We start from the raw sequence: 16,741 nt of genomic DNA, 5'->3' as shown, positions 1-16,741 counted from the left end.
TTAATTTACAGTTCCCTTAAATGACATTAGCTTGTTAAATGCATAACCCCTTAAATTTGGCAATTTCTATTAAATCATTTTACTGTTTTCATTCCTGGGAACATGCCCAGTGGAAAGAAAGACAGTCGGCAGGGAGGCTGGAGGGGTCAAAAGTTATTTCCAAGATGGCCGCCAATATGGTTAGAGCCATATGGGGCTGTATGTGGCAAAGCCTCCTTTTTTTGGCATGGCTGGTCCCTGTAGCTTCACACACTGGGGCATATAAAAGTTTACAGCAAAGTTTACACATTCCCCATGGACCCGGCTGTAATTCTTTATGATACAGTCAAACTGCTGAGGAAGGGTGTGCTGTCTGAGAGTCTGGCTACAGTCAGCTGTCTGTATCTACACTGAGTGCCCAAACATTAGGAGCACCTTCTCTTTCCATGACATAGACTGACTGGGTGAATCCAGGTGAAAACTATGATCCCTTATTGATGTCACCTGTTACATCCACTTCAATCAGTGTAGATGAAGGGGAGGAGACTGGTTGAAGAATGATTTTTAAGCCTTGAGACAACTGAGACATGGATTGTGTATGTGTGCCATTCAGAGGGTGAATAGGCAAGACAAAAGATGTAAGTGCCTTTGGTAGTTTGGTAGTAGATGCAGGTGGTATAGTAGTAGGAGTCAAACCGGCTTGAGTGTGTCAAGAAATGCAATGTTGCTGGGTTTTTCACGCTCAACAGTTTCCTATGTGTATCAAGATGTGTATCCAGCCAACTTGACACAACTATGGGAAGCATTGGAGTTAACATGGGCCAGCATCCCTATGGAACGCTTTTGACACCTTGTATTGAGGCTGTTCTGAGGGCAAAAGGGGGTGCAACTCAATATTAGATAGGTGTTCCTAATGTTTTTTACACTCAATATATATTAGGAGAGAATGGGGATTTATCTCCAGGTGTTTCAGTGCACCACAAGAGGTTGGGCTCGGCCAGTGAATTCTGATAGTAATTCCGTTAATCCAATTGCATGAACAAATCAAACAAATCAAATGGAATTGCTTTCTTGAAAGGTAAAATCCAACCAAAAATGTTGGTTATGTAAAGTGCCTTCAGAAAGAATTCACACCCCTTGACTTTTTCCACATTTTGTTGTGTTAAAGCCAGAATATTAAATGTATTAAATTGAGATTGAGTGTCATTGGCCTACACACAATACCTCACAATACCTACACTGTTGAGTGTAGGGGGCAGTATTTTGATGTTTGGATGAAAAACGTACCCAAATGAAACTTCCTATTTCTCAGGCCCAGGAATCTAGAATACCAAATAGAGGCCCGGTCTTGACCGCTCGAGTCTGTGTATTTCTGAACATAACGCGCCAACCAAATAGAGGTATCCCTTACTTCAAAGGCAATTATAGTCAATGAACTAATCACTGATCATAATCTTGATGTGATTGGCCTGACTGAAACATGGCTTAAGCCTGATGAATTTACTGTGTTAAATGAGGCCTCACCTCCTGGCTACACTAGTGACCATATCCCCCATGCATCCCGCAAAGGCGGAGGTGTTGCTAACATTTACGATAGCAAATTTCAATTTACAAAAAAAAAATGACGTTTTCGTCTTTTGAGCTTCTAGTCATGAAATCTATGCAGCCTACTCAATCACTTTTTATAGCTACTGTTTACAGGCCTCCTGGGCCATATACAGCGTTCCTCACTGAGTTCCCTGAATTCCTATCAGACCTTGTAGTCATAGCAGATAATATTCTAATCTTTGGTGACTTTAATATTCACATGGAAAAGTCCACAGACCCACTCCAAAAGGCTTTCGGAGCCATCATCGACTCAGTGGGTTTTGTCCAACATGTCTCTGGACCCACTCACTGTCACAGTCATACTCCATTTTATTACTTTTGCAATTGCAACAAATAATCTGCTCAGAGCCCAACCAAGGACCATCAAAAGTCGTGCTATAAATTCACAGACAACACAAAGATTCCTTGATGTCCTTCCAGATTCCCTCTGTCTACCCAAGGACGCCAGAGGACAAAAATCAGTTAACCACTTAACTGAGGAACTCAATTTAACCTTGCGCAATACCCTAGATGCAGTTGCACCCCTAAAAACTAAAAACATTTCTCATAAGAAACTAGCTCCCTGGTATACAGAAAATACCCGAGCTCTGAAGCAAGCTTCCAGAAAATTGGAACGGAAATGGCGCCACTCCAAGCTAGCTTGGAAAGACAGTACCGTGCAGTACCGAAGAGCCCTTACTGCTGCTCGATCATCCTATTTTTCTAACTTAGGAAAATAAGAACAATCGGAAATTCCTTTTTGATACTGTCGCAAAGCTAACTAAAAAGCAGCATTCCCCAAGAGAGGATGACTTTGCCTTTAGCAGTGATAAATTCATGAACTTCTTTGAGGAAAAGATTATGATTATTAGAAAGCAAATTACGGACTCCTCTTTAAATCTGCGTATTCCTTCAAAGCTTGGTTGTCCTGAGTCTGCACAACTCTGCCAGGACCTAGGATCAAGAGAGACGCTCAAGTGTTTTAGTCCTATATCTCTTGACACATTGATGAAAATAATCATGGCCTCTAAACCTTCAAGCTGCATACTGGACCCTATTCCAACTAAACTACTGAAAGAGCTGCTTCCTGTGCTTGGCCCTCCTATGTTGAACATAATAAACGGCTCTCTATCCACCGGATCGGCCTATATCGAATCTTCCATTCCTCTTAAAAAAAAATGAAAAGGCTGTTGCGCAGCAACTCACTGCCTTCCTGAAGACAAACAATGTATACGAAATGCTTCAGTCTGGTTTTAGACTCCATCATAGCACTGAGACGGCACTTGTGAAGGTGGTAAATGAAATTTTAATGGCATCAGACCGAGGCTCTGCATCTGTCCTCGTGCTCCTAGACCTTAGTGCTGCTTTTGATACCATCAATCACCACATTCTTTTGGAGAGATTGGAAACCCAAATTGGTCTACACGGACAAGTTCTGGCCTGGTTTAGATCTTATCTGTCGGAAAGATATCAGTTTGTCTCTGTGAATGGTTTGTCCTCTGACAAATTAACTGTAAATTTTGGTATTCCTCAAGGTTCCGTTTTAGGACCACTATTGTTTTCACTATATATTTTACCTCTTTGGGATGTTATTCGAAAACATAATGTTAACTTTCACTGCTATGCGGATGACACACAGCTGTACATTTCAATGAAACATGGTGAAGCCCCAAAATTGCCCTTGCTAGAAGCATGTGTTTCAGACATAAGGAAGTGGATGGCTGCAAACTTTCTACTTTTAAACTCGGACAAAACAGAGATGCTTGTTCTAGGTCCCAAGAAACAAAGAGATCTTCTGTTGAATCTGACAATTAATCTTAATGGTTGTACAGTCATCTCAAATAAAACTGTGAAGGACCTCGGCGTTACTCTGGACCCTGATCTCTCTTTTGAATAACATATCAAGACCATTTCAAGGACAGCTTTTTTCCATCTACGTAACATTGAAAAAATCAGAAACTTTCTGTCCAAAAATGATGCAGAAAAATTAATCCATGCTTTTGTCACTTCTAGGTTAGACTACAGCAATGCTCTACTTTCCGGCTACCCGGATAAAGCACTAAATAAACTTCAGTTAGTGCTAAATACGGCTGCTAGAATCCTGACTAGAACCAAAAGTTTTGATCATATTACTCCAGTGCTAGCCTCCCTACACTGGCTTCCTGTCAAAGCAAGGTCTGATTTCAAGGTTTTACTGTTAACCTACAAAGCATTATATGGGCTTGCTCCTACCTATCTCTCTGATTTGGTCCTGCCGTACATACCTACACGTACGCTACGGTCACAAGACGCAGGCCTCCTAATTGTCCCTAGAATTTCTAAGCAAACAGCTGGAGGCAGGGCTTTCTCCTATAGAGCTCCATTTTTATGGAACGGTCTGCCTACCCATGTCAGAGACGCAAACTCGGTCTCAACCTTTAAGTCTTTACTGAAGACTCATCTCTTCAGTAGGTCATATGATTGAGTGTGGTCTGGCCCAGGAGTGGGAAGGTGAACGGAAAGGCTCTGGAGCAACGAACTGCCCTTGCTGTCTCTGCCTGGCCCGTTCCCCTCTTTCCACTGGGATTCTCTGCCTCTAATCCTATTACAGGGTCACTGGCTTACTGGGGCTCTCTCATGCCGTCCCTGGAAGGGGTGCGTCACCTGAGTGGGTTGATTCACTGATGTGGTCATCCTGTCTGGCTTGGCGCCCCCCTCCTTGGGTTGTGCCATGGCGGAGATCTTTGTGGGCTATACTCAGCCTTGTCTCAGGATGGTAAGTTGGTGGTTGAAGATATCCCTCTGGTGTGGGGCTGTGCTTTGGCAAAGTGGGTGGGGTTATATCCTTCCTGTTTGGCCCTGTCCGGGGGTGTCCTCGGATGGGGCCACAGTGTCTCCTGATCCCTCCTGTCTCAGCCTCCAGTATTTATGCTGCAGTAGTTTATGTGTCGGGGGCTAGGGTCAGTTTGTTATATCTGGAGTACTTCTCCTTTCCTAATCGGTGTCCTGTGTGAATCTAAGTGTGCATTCTCTAATTCTCTCCTTCTCTCTTTCTTTCTATCTCTCGGAGGACCTGAGCCCTAGGACCATGCCCCAGGACTACCTGACATGATGACTCCTTGCTGTCCCCAGTCCACCTGACCGTGCTGCTGCTCCAGTTTCAACTGTTCTGCCTTATTATTATTCGACCATGCTGGTCATTTATGAACATTTGAACATCTTGGCCATGTTCTGTTATAATCTCCACCCGGCACAGCCAGAAGCGGACTGGCCACCCCACATAGCCCGGTCCCTCTCTAGGTTTCTTCCTAGGTTTTGGCCTTTCTAGGGAGTTTTTCCTAGCCACCGTGCTTCTACACCTGCATTGCTTGCTGTTTGGGGTTTTAGGCTGGGTTTCTGTACAGCACTTTGAGATATCAGCTGATGTACGAAGGGCTATATAAATACATTTGATTTGATTTGATATAAAATCATCTTTATGGAACAAAAGGAACATTTATTGTGTAACTATGAGTCTCGTGAGTGCAAACATCCAAAGATCATCAAAGGTAAGCGATTAATTTTATTGCTTTTCTGACTTTCGTGACCAATCTACTTGGCTGCTAGCTGTTTGTAATATTTTGTCTACTGAGAGAGATGCCCTTACATAAACGCTTGGTATGCTTTCGCCCCAAAAGCTTTATTGAAATCTGACACGCCAGGTGGATTAACAACAAGCTAATCTGTGCTATATTGCTATATTGCACTTGTGATTGAATGAAAATTAAATATTTTTTGTCATTTAATTTGAATTTGGCGCTCTGCAATTCAGCGGATGTTGACGAAAATGATCCCGGTAACGGGAAGGGTGCATCAAGAAGATAATGGACTTTTGTTTTTAGAAATGTTGACAAATTCAAAATCTGAAATGTCTTGAGTCAATAAGTATTCAACCCCTTTGTTATGGCGTAAAGAAGTTAAGGAGTAATAAGTGCTTATTTTCCACCATAATTTGCAAATAAATTCATAAAAAATCCTACAATGTGATTTTCTGGATTTTCTTTCTCATTTTGTCTGTCATAGTTGAAGTGTACCTATGATGACAATTACAGGCCTCTCTCATATTTTTAAGTGGGAGAACATACACAATTGATGGCTGACTAAATACTTTTTTGCCCCACTGTACATATACAACATGTGAAGACACAAGGGAATGACTCTGACACACACCCTTCTATAATCCTATGTTGCACACACACACACACACACACACACACACACACACACACACACACACACACACAGACACACACAAACACACCACACTCTTCATCGTTGTCCCTGGTCGCTAGAGCCCCATGGTGCCCATAAAGAGAGGGGCAGTAAAAGGTTAAACGATTAGATGGGAAGTTGGGGGCCTGTCTCTCTAAGTGCATCTAAAGCGTTACCTCTGTGGCCACTCATGACCAGGCTGGCCTTTCTCTCTTTTACTACAGGCTGCTTTACTAACTCTGTTTGACAGCCAAGCAGTAAGACCACCTGATGCTTTTGTTTCTCAGACTTTCTCTCACCACCCATGGGTTTGTAAAATGGTTGAAAAGGTTTGGGGGACTGAGCCAGTTATGTTCTGAACAGAGGGACAGGGTTTTGTTTAAAGCAGGTGACTCTGCACCGACACACACACACGTTCACTCACACTCAGAGACAATCGTGAGAACACTGTGTAATGTGATGACAAATAAGGGTGTGTTTCCTCTGCTACGCTGCCCATCTATATGAGTCAGAGACCCTAGAGGACTGTGTCCATGTGTGCCCCTTATCACCTTTATCATACCTGTCAATAACAGAGTTCACACATACTGTACACACACTCCTCTCTCTCTCTCTCTCTCTCTCTCTCTCTCTCTCTCTCCATGCAAACACACACACACACACATCTGATAAAACCTCATACAGTGTGACAAACAGGAGACAGAGAGAAGAGAGTCAGGTGTCAAGGCCTGAACCACAGAGCAGCAGGCCAAGAAATCAGACCAGATACTTGGGCTTTGGAAGTGACCACAGCATCCAGACTCCACAGCCCTGTACGGTTTCAGTCCACAGCCCTGTACGGTTTCAGTCCACAGCCCTGTACGGTTTCACTCCACAGCCCTGTACGGTTTCACTCCACAGCCCTGTACGCTTTCACTCCACAGGCATGTACGTTTTCACTCCACAGCCCTGTACGGTTTCACTCCACAGCCCTGTACGGTTTCACTCCACAGCCATGTACGGTTTCACTCCACAGCCCTGTACGGTTTCACTCCACAGGCATACGGTTTCACTCCACAGCCCTGTACGGTTTCACTCCACAGCCCTGTACGGTTTCACTCCACAGCCCTGTACGGTTTCACTCCACAGCCCTGTACGGTTTCACTCCACAGCCCTGTACGGTTTCACTCCACAGCCCTGTACGGTTTCACTCCACAGCCCTGTACGGTTTCACTCCACAGCCCTGTACGGTTTCACTCCACAGCCCTGTACGGTTTCACTCCACAGCCCTGTACGGTTTCACTCCACAGCCTGTACGGTTTCACTCCACAGCCCTGTACGGTTTCACTCCACAGCCCTGTACGGTTTCACTCCACAGCCCTGTCCCACAGCCCGGTTTCACTCCACAGCCCTGTACGGTTTCACTCCAGCCCAGCCCTGTTCGGTTTCACTCCACAGCCCTGTACGGTTTCACTCCACAGCCCTGTACGGTTTTCCACAGCCACGGTTTCACTCCACAGCCCTGTACGGTTTCACTCCACAGCCCCCGGTTTCACTCCACAGCCCTGTACGGTTTCACTCCACAGCCCTGTACGGTTTCACTCCACAGCGGTTTCCTCCACAGCCCTGTACGGTTTCACTCCCACAGCCCTGTTTCACCCACGGTTTCACTCCACAGCCCTGTACGGTTTCACTCCACAGCCCTGTACGGTTTCACTCCACAGCCCTGCCCTCCACAGCCCTGTACGGTTTCACTCCACAGCCCTACGGTTTCACTCCACAGCCCTGTACGGTTTCACTCCACAGCCCTGTACGGTTTTCCACAGCCCACTCCACAGCCCTGTCCCACAGCCCGGTTTCACTCCACAGCCCTGTACGGTTTCACTCCCACAGCGGTTTCACTCCACAGCCCACGGTTTGTTCGGTTTCACTCCACAGCCCTGTACGGTTTCACTCCACAGCCCTGTACGGTTTCACTCCACAGCCCTGTACGGTTTCACTCCACAGCCCTGTTCGGTTTCACTCCACAGCCCCTGTACGGTTTCACTCCACAGCCCTGTACGGTTTCACTCCACAGCCATGTTCGGTTTCACTCCACAGCCCTGTACGGTTTCACTCCACAGCCCTGTACGGTTTCACTCCACAGCCCTGTACGGTTTCACTCCACAGCGTTTGATCATCTGAACCTGTCACACACTCACATCACTGCATCTAATCAACAGCGAATGGAATAATATGCATGCTGTATGTGTGCACATACACATTCCCGTACGCACGAAGACACAGATTCTTGCATGCACATACACATACCTCTCAGTCAGCTGGGCTGTCCCACACACATGCAGACTCACACACACATGCACACGCACGCACGCACGCACACACACACACACACGCACGCACGCGCGCGCGCACGCACGCACGCACACACACACACACATAGATACTCTCCTAACCTAACCCTAACCTGAGTTCATGTAGTAGTTCTGTCATATCAGACATGAATGGAAACCAACAGCACAACAAACACATCAAAGGAAAGGAGGAATCGAAAAGAGGCAGCAACGGTTTGAGAGCCAGTAAGGAGTTCATGGAGCAAAGACCTTGAGATGTTTATTCTTCACAATGAAACACTCTACGGACTCTGGATCTGTTGTAGGAGATCAGGGTCCCCTATCAAAACAGCTTGAGGGTGTTCAATTCTGGGAGGGAGGGAGGGAGAGTCTCTGACAACTTCATGACAGTTTAATGGCTGCCCTTCTCTCCTACAGTGTCACCACTTCTCTCCACACAACTACAGTAAGCCATGTCTAGTACCCTTAGTTCCCTCTGAGGGGAACGTAGGTGAGCCCACCCCGAACCTCACTGTACCACTGGGGCTGGGCTTTGAGGTTAGGGACCAACTCCACTTCAGAAGTGTACAAATATAGCATACCATTCCATGCCTTGTTAGAGGGAATGTTTACAACACCTCTGAAACCAGACAGATTTGGAATAATCACAATATGGGGAAATGACCACCTCTTTCTAAGCTCCCGTCCTCAGCAGCATCACATCCAATATCTGAAATAATTTACTCTAGGTTTGTTTAGTTTTCCTGGCTGGGCTTGGGGCCAAGGGCATGCCTGTTGTTCCAGTGGAGCGGCTAGCACTGTCTGATTAGGGCCATCATTAACTTAATGATGCGGCCTGTTCGCTCTGAGTTCCGCCGTAATGGATTGACTTGGAGGATGAGGGGAAATATACAGTTAGAGAGGAGAGTCGGCGTTGAAGTTTCACCGTCTGTCTGTCCGTCTGTACGTCTCTCTGTCTGTCCGCCTCTCTGTCTCTCTGCCTGTGTGTCTGTCCTCTGTGGTCAGCAGCAGTGTCCCCCTCATCCACCAGAGAGAGGAGACAGAGAGGAGGCCCCTAAGTGTAAACAGTCTAGTGGGCCAAATTACGGGTGTCAAAAAGTTGCAGACGGAGGCGGTTAGTCTGTGCCCATTTCCTCTCCTAAAAATATGCTAACCCGACGTCTTGAGTGCCCGCTGTGGTGTCAATGGCAGCTTGATTAATGATCAACACGTTAAGTACAGGAACAAATCCACCCTCACCTTATATAACTTAAGTCAACACATAGGCATTGGTAGATCACAAAAGACCACATATTAACAGAAAAAAGAAGGCAATCCCTTTACATACCACCAGGAGTTTAAATAAAAAGAACTAAATGCACAGTCAACCAGTCAATCCTCTTCTAGCGATATGAAAAACGTTTGAGGATATTGATCATGTGTTACCATGAGTCCGACTGCACTGAGAGTTTGTTACTGTATATTCCAATTTAATGTCTGTATTTACGTACTGTATGTGTAGGTCCTTTGAGAGGTTTATAGTAGAGCTAATAGGATAACTAAGGCAGGACGAGGAGCCACGAACTTAGAAACAGGTGTTAATCTTGTCAAAGCTGTTGTGAATAGTCGACCTTTAACCCCTGTTTCTGAGCCAAATTAGAAGTATAAAGGAGAAGTAGGAGTAATAACGGTCAGTCTGCAGGGGTAAACACACAGGCCTTACAATATATGAACAGCAATTATACACACAGGAAAGGTCAGGAGGAAGATGAGTCATTTCACAGGCATTTCCCAGAATGCTTCACTTCCCCTCTCCCGTGCCCTTCGACAGCCCTCATTGAAGAGTGGGAGAGAGGGAGAGTGGGAGATGAAGAAAGAGAGAGAGTGGCAAAGTGAGAGAGCGAAAGGGAGAGCGAGAAGAAGAGGGATAGAGGCAGAGAAACTGTAAGCTGGGGTCCCTGGTGGTCTGTGGAGAGGAAAGGGGGGGATATGGTGGCTAGGAGCCCCTCTGTGTGGGGTCTGTCTGGCGTGCGTGCAGCCCTGGGGTCTGGTTATTGATTTTCAGGCATGAAACAAGAATATTGTCCAATGTTTACTCTGCTTGCCAAACCTCTCCCCACCCAGCCTCCTCCCTTTACACACCAGCCTCAGACACTTCAATTATACAAAAATATCTGACATAAATCCACACTCTATCCCTCTCTCCTACATGCCACATAACCTCCTACACACACTCACACAAACACGCATACACACTCACACAAACACACACGCACACACGCACGCATGTACACACACACACACTCACACACGCACACACGCACGCATGTACACACACACACTCACACACACACACATATTGCCACAGGTAGCCTCTCACGTTAGTCAAGGAGAGGATTCATTTGGAGAGCAGGGAGGAATCCTGAAGCGTCAGGCTAATCAGGGCTGGTGTTCAGCATGCAAGTGAATACAGATGTGAGAACTTATTAGACACTTTGATTTGAATTACATAATGTACTACCAGACACACACTAAAAATAATACCATTGAGCCTCACCTTGAGCATAATTCCATCACACAATTCTAAAACAACACACGTATATACACACCTTCGTATACACACATTCATACCCATGTATATAAGCATGTAATCATACACACAGATACACACACCACCACAGCAGCCCAATGTCTATACAATGATCCATCATATTCCGTTTCTCTTTACGATGGGGGAGATCATTTAACATTGAAGCGACGGTTACTCCCTCATAAGAACCCTCTTACAGGAACATGAAAGCAGCAAGGAGGGCCGCTGCCACAACGCTCAAAGAACCTGCTGAAAAATGTGTGGCCGCTCCACACATACCAGGGGCCAGAAATAACACAGGTTGGCCTGTGAGGTGGGAGAAAATCCTTCATATTCATACTTCCACACACCTCACGCTGTGTGTGTGTGTGTGTGTGTGTGTGTGTGTGTGTGTGTGTGTGTGTGTGTGTGTGTGTGTGTGTGTGTGTGTGTGTGTGTGTGTGTGTGTGTGTGTGTGTGTGTGTGTGTGTGTGTGTGTGTGTGTGTGTGTGTGTGTGTGTGTGTGTGTGTGTGTGTGTGTGTGTGTGTGTGTGTGTGTGTGTGAGAGAGAGAGAGAGAGAGAGAGTCAGCCTGGCAAGCAGCTCACAGACTGCCAGCCTTCTCAGGCGTGACTGTAGTGAAGTAGTGTTGTATTGATCTAGTCACACACCACGGCCCACATCTCTCAGACTGGTCTAATTCACTCTGACACGGTGTGGTCATCAAACAGAGTTTTAATGGTAGAATCAGGACATTTCCAGGGAGCAGGACATTGAGTGAGATATCCTATAGCAAATAGGAATTCAATCATACCAACATAGCTTCTCATCATATATGTCCACTTTTGTTTTCCTTTTTTCTAATCAAGAATGCAGGCATGTGTGCACACACACACTCCAAAATGTAAAAACAATCTCTTTTAGAAGCTGGGTGGTAAATTAGGCTCAGCCAGAGAGTCTCTCTTCAGCGTTATCTCCTAGTTGTGGAGGGTTGGGGAGAGCAGGGGCAGGCCAGGGTTGCTGTGGCCAGGGGGCTGAGGGGCAGATCTGGGGCTGGGCTGATAATGAGAGGGGGGGGGGGGGTCAGGGAGAGTTATGGAGATCTTAACACCCTGTGCCCCCAGGGTCATACTGAACTTCTGGTGGTCAGACACCACACACCACAGACCCTAGTGTGTGATTTATTGATTATATGATTCAGGACTGATTTGTTTATAATTCATCTATTTTACACGCTTTGAAAACAATATGCTATCTAGAACCTGAAATGGTTATCCTATGGGGACAGACGAATAACACTTTTTTAACCCTTTTTTCTAAGAGTGTATCATCCTCTGGGAAACAATTGACACTGTTTTTCTCTGTTTACTGCCTTAGTCCTTGAATCAAAACAGACACAAGCTTAACCTCTAGGCTGTATCCACTTTAGGGGTGGACATGTCATACACCCAGGTAGGGTGACTCTGGTAGGGATCAGTAGACCATAGGCTCCCCCTAGGCCATGAGACCCACTCAGCACTCAGCCGTTGAGACCTGGCTATAGCTCTGCAGGTTAGCTGGCAGGCTGGGTGGGTGGCTGGGTTGGTTGGTGGGTGGGAGGTGGTCAGAGAGTTATGGAGGTTTAACCTGGTGTGGTGGTGGTCAGACCTGAGGCTGTGATTTGTTAACATGCTCAGACAACAGACTGACCACACTCAGAGTAAATCACTCCCCTGGCACCAGTGACAAAAGTTAGGCCGTTAGTACCCCAGTCCCTTCTTTAATCACTCTATTCACCTCTCTTCATCAACTTCAACTCTACCCATGCAAGCACACACACACACACACACACACACACACACACTACTCCAGCCAAGTCAAACAGGGCTGCACCATTGAGCATGTTTACCCTCCCACTCATGGATCTGAAGCTGTAGTAACTAAGACCTGGCTCTACCACCTCCCTCTCCTCCACCAGACCAATGACCACACACACGCACACACACACACACACACACGCATAAGTACCCATGCACGGACACACGCACGCTCTCACACACACACTCATCCAAATCCCAATTAAACCAACACCCCTGGTTCTCTCATCATTAGTCCATGGCTCCTCTGGGCCAACAACATCTCTGTGTGCCATTCAGAGAGAGAAGAGAAAGTCCTGAGGGGTTCCATGTTATTTTCCTTAAGGGCTAGCCAACCTCCTGTACAGTGAGACGTATTAGCAGAGCTGGGCCTAATTTGGACTGGCACAAAGAAAATAGGAAGAGTGGAACGTGTGTGAACACACGAGAGAGAAGAGGGTCCGTTTTACATGGTGAGGGAGCCAGGATGAGGCAAGCATGGATTGTCTTACCATTACTATTCTAACTCTAGGCAGAAAATGAAAATTGATGAAAATATCAATTGGAGGAGATTAATTAGCCATTTGATCCTTCTGAGGTTGATTTAATTACCTGTTTAACACTGAAACAAATATTGTCTGCACTTAAAATAGAAGCGATGTGATCAAGAACAGAGCTTCTCTGTCATAATGGCTTTGATTTAACTTGTAAAGCATCTACACAATAAAGAAGAGTAGCGATGCAGAATAAAATCCTACATAGAAAGTCTCGCACAACAAAGGGATGAACACAGAATTCCACTGCTAAAGACTCCCAGCCGAAGTTCATCAATGTTTCCTTGGCGACTGATACATAACACCGCAAACAAAACATGAGCAGGACTTGTTTTCTTCGTGTGTGTGTGCGCGTGTGTGTGAACGTGTGTTCGTGTGTGTGTGTGTGTGTGCGTGTGTGTGTGAGCGTGTGTGTGTGTGAGCATGTGTGTGTGTGTGAGCGTGTGTTCGTGTGTGTATGTGCGTGCGTGCGTGTGTGTGTGTGTGTGTGCGAGCGAGCGTGTGCATGTGCGTGTGTGTGTGCGAGCGAGCGCGTGTGTGTGTGTCTGTGTGCATACGTGAGTGTGTTCGTATGTCTCCCATTATGGGTGGACTTTGACAAGAGAAAAACCCTGACTGCTTGCCATTACTTTATTTATTTTTCTAACTTTCATCTGCAAGCCACATACAATCTGCCTTACCAGGAAAACCTCTTCTGTCAGTCCCAGAGGTGTCATTAAGGATGGATCCCCATGTTTCACCAGACACATGAAAGGGCCTCTGGCTGTCTGACTGACTGTCTATGTTGTTGTCTCTGTCTGACTGACTGTCTATGTTGTTGTCTCTGTCTGACTGACTGTCTATGTTGTTGTCTCTGTCTAACTGACTGTCTATGTTGTTGTCTCTCTCTGACTGTCTATGTTGTTGTCTCTGTGTGACTCATATTGTCCCACTCAATTTGAGCTGAAATTTCCCCATTCAATAGATACAGGATAACACACACACACACACACACACACACACACACACACACACACACACACACACACACACACACACACATACAGAGATAATGACATCAGAGACAGAGAGGTATGAACACTCATGTTGACTATGCTGCAGTATAAGTTCCTGTGTGTTGCTTACAGGGCCAACTGATTCATGTTTTAGCCTTACCCTCTCTCTGTGTCTGTGTCTGTGTGTTGCTTACAGGGCCAGCCTCTCTCTGTGTCTGTGTCTGTGTGTTGCTTACAGGGCCAGCCTCTCTCTGTGTCTGTGTCTGTGTGTTGCTTACAGGGCCAGCCTCTCTCTGTGTCTGTGTCTGTGTGTTGCTTACAGGGCCAGCTGATTCATGTTTTAGCCTTACCCCCTCTCTGTGTCTGTGTCTGTGTGTTGCTTACAGGGCCAGCTGATTCATGTTTTAGCCTTACCCTCTCTCTGTGTCTGTGTGTTGCTTACAGGGCCAGCTGATTCATGTTTTAGCCTTACCCTCTCTCTGTGTCTGTGTCTGTGTGTTGCTTACAGGGCCAGCTGATTCATGTTTTAGCCTTACCCTCTCTCTGTGTCTGTGTCTGTGTGTTGCTTACAGGGCCAGCTGATTCATGTTTTAGCCTTACCCTCTCTCTGTGTCTGTGTCTGTGTGTTGCTTACAGGGCCAGCTGATTCACGTTTTAGCATTACCCTCTCTCTGTGTCTGTGTGTTGCTTACAGGGCCAGCCTCTCTCTGTGTCTGTGTTTGTGTGTTGCTTACAGGGCCAGCTGATTCATGTTTTAGCCTTACCCTCTCTCTGTGTCTGTGTCTGTGTGTGAGTCACAGTTTACAATGTGCTGCCAGCAGCGGTCTGCTGGCCTGGTTAGTGGGCCTGCCTGTGTTTCAATGGGGTACAGTAGGCTGGGCTGGGGGTAGAGGGCAGATCAAAATAACGGGCTAACTACAGAAAGGATCACTTTCCAACACAACATGCTCCAAGTCATCTGAGGATAACACACAACCACCCATACTGGAGATTCACTTCAACAAGGTCTTTCATCCGTCTTCATCAGATCAGCTTGCTCTCAACATTCATCCGCACAAGACTATGTGAGAGGTGTAGACTGTTATGTATGGCTGTGTTGTTGTTATGGTATTTTAACTAGCTGTCACTGGGTTCTAACACAGACAGCACAAAGCAACTGGAGCCTTCTGTATTTCTACATCCTTGAGCGTTAGTAGGCTACTATTTATTCAGTATTAGAGGCCAGAATGATAAATTAAGTAAAAAGGGAACTCCACTCATATCTGATTCGAGATAGCGGCCTGAAGGGGCTCCTGTGTTTATCCCAACTCTAATGATTTCTCCTGATGCTAAAACGTTTTCTAATGAAGCTGATCCACTTAACCAAGAAGAGCAAACAGTTCAGGTCTCCACTATAGACCTTGTTCAGATTCTATTTTCCCCCTACACGCTACAACACCAATAAATGTCCAAATCCTGCCATAATAAATAACTACAGTGTAAACACTGATCCGCTCTACGTTCCCCTCTCCTGAGGAGAAATTCACCAGAAGCAGACGTTTAAAGTGTGTTTGAATTCCTGTGCTTTCCGTGACCTTTTTGGACTGCGAAAAAAGGAGTTATACTAAGGTAGTGGAATCCAACCCCTCAGTGACCACGTGTCCTGAGATGTCTGCAGCCACAGGTCGTTTATGATCATCGTACATCACACTGCATTAATGTGGGAACAGGATGCACAGCCAAGTCTTCATACTGTTTAAAAGGAGGGAAGGGTTTGTAGTTCTACTCCGTTCAGTAAGATACGTATTAGGGACTATAGGCTGCAGATGTCTACTGGTGTGAGAGGGCAGAAGGTCAATACCTTAGACAGGTCCTAGTGGTAATAGAGTTCATGTAAACATGGGACCACCAGAATGTTTCATTAGTGTTGAATTTATTCCAGCCTATGTTTATCTTATAGCCCAAACACATTTGCGGAAAGACAGGGAATTTATCGTCAGATCCCTAAGTGTCTCTTTCCCCCAGTTAGACAAAAATACTAGAGAATGAGGGGGAAGCCAGGGACCACTGACGTGCAATTCCATTAAATTAGACACGTAAAAAAAGACACTTTGCACGCACACACATCCTGGGAAACGCCTGTGGTGGTATTTTAAAACATATGTATGTTATCGTATTCACCTATTTTCTGTTATTTTGTTTTGCTTGTTCACAAAATACAAACCTAAACTTAAATGAACAATAATTCATGTTCAAGTGAGTAATTACCTGTAAATGATTCACTTTATTTAGTACACATACTGTACATAAATAAGGCCAATACTTTTCTGAGGGAATGCATTAATGCTATCTACAATTCCGTATCACCAATGTCTTTTTATGAAACCAACTCCTAGTCTGCCTGCCCACCTCCACTCTTCCCCACCTGTGGTACTTCAATATATCACTCATTATAGTGTTTTGGAATTAGCAACAATATTCTTTACCTCTTATCCCAGATGTTCATCCTCAACACCCTCCTCTCTCATTGGCTTGTTAAAAGCCATGTGAAGCCGTGCTTAAGCAGTGTGTTGCACCTACACTGACGATCCTACATGAAACATCTGCCACTTGACTGATCAAATTGGCCATAGCAACAGAACGAGCTGCGGCTTTTAAAAGAGCCATTTTGTCCTAATACATGTCCCATTACCGGATGGCCA

The sequence above is a fragment of the Oncorhynchus nerka genome, linkage group LG28, assembly GCF_034236695.1.
Source record: "Oncorhynchus nerka isolate Pitt River linkage group LG28, Oner_Uvic_2.0, whole genome shotgun sequence".
Classification (NCBI taxonomy): domain Eukaryota; kingdom Metazoa; phylum Chordata; class Actinopteri; order Salmoniformes; family Salmonidae; genus Oncorhynchus; species Oncorhynchus nerka.
The sequence above is the reverse complement of the archived record's forward strand: the minus strand, read 5'-3'. Positions refer to the sequence as shown.